Below are 5275 nucleotides of genomic sequence, written 5' to 3' on the forward strand. Positions count from 1 at the left end.
CATCTAGAAAATACTCCCACAATGGTCTACCACCAGCGATAGGCCTCATAATGTAGCAGAGACATAGTTCTTTTAAGATTTTTCCCTTGAGTGCACTCTATATCATCTAAAATCCTCTTTGTAGCCTCTAGTCAGTACTTAGCTACAGTGAGGGTTGTCCCAGCAACGCCCCTAAAAAACTTGGTTCTACTTGAATGAAGCCTCTCATTAATAGTGGTATGACTACTGGCCCCAGACTGAGCACTTACCACTCGCTCTAACACTCGAAGCATGGCCTGTGATATAGCCTTATCCGCAGGCTCATGTTGACTCTCCTCAATAGTGGGTACACGATCAACATTTTTGATTGCTGGCTTAGGGGTTCGTACTTGGGATGCATATGAGTCAACCTGGGTTCCATGACCCTTCACTTCGTAAGCTCTTATTCCCCGAGTTCTAACTTCGTGAGTACTCATTTTAAGTTTTATGAATTGTCTGTTAATAGAGGTAAGTTTATATGTTATCACTTGAATATTTTTAATCGAAGCTTTATTTGAATTAACACTTGCCACAGTATTTATCATTTTCACAATCTAGATTTTTCACAGTCTACAGTTTTCACAGTCTATAGTTTCAAATCTAAAGAACACTTACCTCGGATCAGCTTCGGGAGTCTCAAATTTTTTTACAAAAAATTGAACATGAGGTATGTTTTTTTCCCTCTGAAAATACTCCTTCTAATGTAAATATTTTTTTCGAAAATATCTTACCCATAGTCTGAGTTTTGAACAGGACTCTAATACCACTAAATGTAACCCCTCAAACTGGGCCTAGACATTACGGCCCAATATAAGCGATAACATGGGCCATAAATATGGTGAAACTATTAGTTGAAGTGAATTCATTCATCTTTGAAAACATGTGTTATTATTTCTCTTAAAAAATGATAAGTTTAATTGCAAAAACTTTGATAGAATTTCTTTGTCATTATTTGGAAAACATCTTAGTGATCTTTAAATTCAAATTTGATAAAACGAGTTTGCAAAAATAGTTTTTCTTTAATTTTTCAAAACTTTATTTATTAGCAAAAAGTTCAATTTATTCAATCCATAAGTATAATCCATGCATAATGACCAATGTTAAAAATCATGCCACAATACCATCATTTAACATAAAAAGTCTCAAATAGCAATAAAGTCCATAAACATCCAAATCATAAATAAAATTCCATATGTTTATTTAAAAACATTTTCAAGAGCATCATTGATGATCGCATCCGAGTACTAACCATAAGGATTATCTGAAACACACAAGTAAAGTGGGTGAGCTTTAAAGGGCCTAGTGTGAGATCAATATAAATATATATTCACATAAATATCAAAATATAAATCTCAACATATCGATCATCATAACTTTCATAAATTTTAACATTGTTACTTATGCATGAACAATTTTAAAAACGATGCACATTTTATAAAATTTCCTACCCATCTCCGCTTCACACCAATATTGAGTTCGCAAGAACTCGCCCATCCAGAACACCATTTGTGGACAAGCCACCACTAATTTGCAGATAAACTGCCACTAGTAAACTTTGTGGACAATCCACCACATATGCAGATATACTGCCACTGGAACACTTTGTGGACAAGCCATCACTGATTTGCAGATAAACTGCCACATACTTCCCAGCTTTCACAAAACCCACCCCATGCATGTGATATGGTTCGCTTTTTAATACATATGAATCACTTTTACACTTAGGCCTGTGAACATGATCACATAATCACATATCACTTAATAATCACTTTTAATCACTTTCACATACTTTAACATGTTTTTCACATTAGATCATAGATCTCAATATTAACATACACATATATAGATATCACATTTTTAAATTATCAAATATATCACAAAAGCCATGCATCACATATCATGAGGATGAGATTTACACATACATCTTTGTCAAAGTTATAATCACATCACATATCATGTGTTTCATAAAATTACTCAGGTAAAGTCACTTACTTGGGTTCCTTTGATTAATTTCTCAACTCTTTTTTAAATATTTAGTGTACTTACGATTAATTATAATTACCTTATTAATATAAAAAAGGAAAACACATCACACACAACTAATAGTATTGAACCCACATCTTTTTCGTAGATTCAATATGCCACAATCCCCTGGTAATGATTTCACTTGGATTTAAACCCGAAAAATGTATCTAAACACACAAATAATCTTTATTGGTTAGGTCCACTATGAATGTTATACCTAATAGAAATTAATCATTTAATTCTCATCGATAAACTTACTCTTGATCTAACACTCGAATCTAACACCTTCGCTCCCAACATTAATGATTTCCTAAGTCGTTGTCGTTCGGTCCTTCAAAGAACATAGGGACAAGGGTGTTAACACACAAAGGACAAGCATATAAACTTAGTACCAGTCGGTTTAAGAGAAAAATAGAGAGAAGGGAATGATGCCAAAATTACTTGTGTAGTTTACTCGATTAACACGACGAAGTCGGTGATTCGACTTGGTGAAGGAACAGAGAAGTTTAATGATCTACAAGAATCATTTGATCGGTAAGACTAAAATACAAAGTAAGGAATTCAAATAGGAGAATGGTGTAGGTTTGGTCACTAGAGGAGATGAAAGAGATTTAAAAGAAAAAAAAGAAGAAAACTCAACCACCGATGGAGACAGTAGTGGTCCAATAGCGGTGACAGCTGTTTGAAGACCAGAGGAGTGATGATCTGGCAAAGGGTGTCAAAAAAATAAATAATAATAATAAAGGTTCGACAAAAGAAGTGATGGAAAAAGAAGATGAAAGGAGAAGGGAGATAGAGGAGAAAAGAGACCCGTAGTGGCGCACAGTGTTGATCACGATGGTGATTGGCGGCGATGAGGAAGAGAAAGAGGAGGAGAAGTAGGAGGAGCTACAGTGGCTAAGAGGTATGGTGTTTGGTGGTGATAGGTTTTACGGTGAAAGAAGTAAAAATGAAAAAGAAAAAGGTGATGTGTAGCAAAAGGGAGAAAAATAGATAAGAAAAGGAAGAAAAAGAGAGAATATGGAGGAGAGCGAGTAGAGGGCAACAAATAAAGCTAGAGAGTGAGGAGAACGGGTGGTTAACCTAGTCTAAGTTCAATGAACCACTTCTTTGGCAATAGAGAGAAGAAATGACAAGAGAGGGAAACATGGAGCGAAAAAGGGATCATGTTACTACAACTTATGGTAAGTTTGACTCCTAAAGAAGGAAAGGAACCCTCCTAAACAAGGTAGCTATGGGGTGGACGGCAAGCTCATTATGCACATAGGAAATGTTTTTAAAAAATTAAATAAATAGGATGTGAACAAGGGGACTTAAACTTAGAACCTTTAGAATAGCTAAGGAGCATTAAACCACTAGACCACTTCACTTCCTATTTTTATTTTTACGCTACCAAAGTAAAAATATGGGATGTGGCACATACTTTATTTAATTACTAAAGTCGATAAACCTTAACCAAATTAGATCACTTTTAATTTCGGCTAATCTTTTATGATAGTGAGTAATAACATGTAATTACAATTATTATATATGTGATGTCCATATTTTTCGACAATTTGAGTAAGCTTTAATGATATCACACTTGAAATTGGTTGTTCTTTTAGAACACTTTATGCCTACCATATTTGAATGTGTTTTTGGTAATCTTTGGGTGTGTTTAATGGTTAAGTTTTATGGATTCCTTTGAGTCATAGTTGATCTTGTTTTTGAATGAATTAGAATTAGATTGATCATGGTTTACAAAAGTACTTATAAATGGATGTTCTCTAAACATGTTTCATAATCACTATGTTGGGAGGTGTTTTTGTATACATTTTTGGTGTTCTAAGTTTGAATCTCATGTCCTACAAGTGCAAATTAGTGAAGGGTATATTTAGGTGCTAAAACAAGATAGCTACAGGGTTAATTTTTTATTTCAAGGGATCATGTTTGAGTATCCTTCCCTTAGGTTTAAGTACCCAATTTAGCAAAATGCCAAAATATATAGTATAAGGACCTAGGTATCTGAATTACAAAATTAAATTCACAAAAATTTTTAAGTGTTTTTGTGTTTTAACCTTTTGCTTTTGAGAGATACACGCTACCAAACTAAAATTAATTAAAAAAGTTAAAATGGGAAAAATGAAAATTAAAAATATAATATTTGCAAAATTTTAATGATTTTATTTTAATGTATTTGTTTATATATTTATTTTAAGGATAGTAGATATAATATTTATAAAATAAAATAAAATATTATTTAAATAATATAAAATTTTAAAAGGATTCACTTTTTTTCATGTGCTATATAAATATATTAAATCAATTAAAACATTATAGAATATCATAAAATATTTTAAAAATTATGAGAAGATAGTATTTTATGATTGTAATTATATTTTTTAAAATTTAAAATAAATTGTGCAATTTTTTTTTTTAAAAATCATGACTACTATGAGTGTTATGATAGCAATAACCTCCGCTTAGTTGGTAATTGTAATAAATGTAATGCGATTGAAAACGTGACTATAACCGTAATTTAAATCATTGATGCCAACATTAAATAGCCACTTAAATCACTAAAACCACTCTAATTAAATATTTTCATATTAGACAACAAAACAACAAAATCCTAAGTGAGTAGGTGATGAGAATGATGAAAGAAATGAGTTAAACAAGGTTTTGATGAAGTGATTTTGCAAGAAAATGAGAAAAAGATTTTGGAAGCTTGCAGGATTTAAGAGAAAAGATTAAAAGATGGAAGAACAAAGCTTTTCTTTCTCCCTAAGTGTGGTGGAGATGAAGAATGGGGGCTTTGTCCTCTTATGTTCATTTTTTTTAACCTTTAAAAACACAAGAAAAGTCAAAATATCAAGATTTAATCTTCAAAGTATGTCACCTATATATCTCTAAATATAAAATAAACCAAAATATTATTCCATTACCGCACACATTCCTAATCACTAATATTTTAACATAAGCAAGTGTCAAATGACTAAAATAACTTCAAACATAAAATTATCATTATTTAATCTTTTTTATCTCGTAATTTTTTTCGATTAATTTTAAATTTTTAAAAAATAACTTATGATACTAATTCATGACACAATGATATTCAAAGTCTTAATAAATCTAAATAAATCAAATTCCACACACTAAATTATGGACAAAAATTCTCTAAGAGAAATGTCGAAAACTTAAAATCTTTTGGGGTGTTACGTTGCCAACGCAACCACAATCTTATTGACTAAAT

This window comes from Gossypium hirsutum, chromosome A01 (genome assembly GCF_007990345.1).
Source record: "Gossypium hirsutum isolate 1008001.06 chromosome A01, Gossypium_hirsutum_v2.1, whole genome shotgun sequence".
NCBI lineage: Eukaryota > Viridiplantae > Streptophyta > Magnoliopsida > Malvales > Malvaceae > Gossypium > Gossypium hirsutum.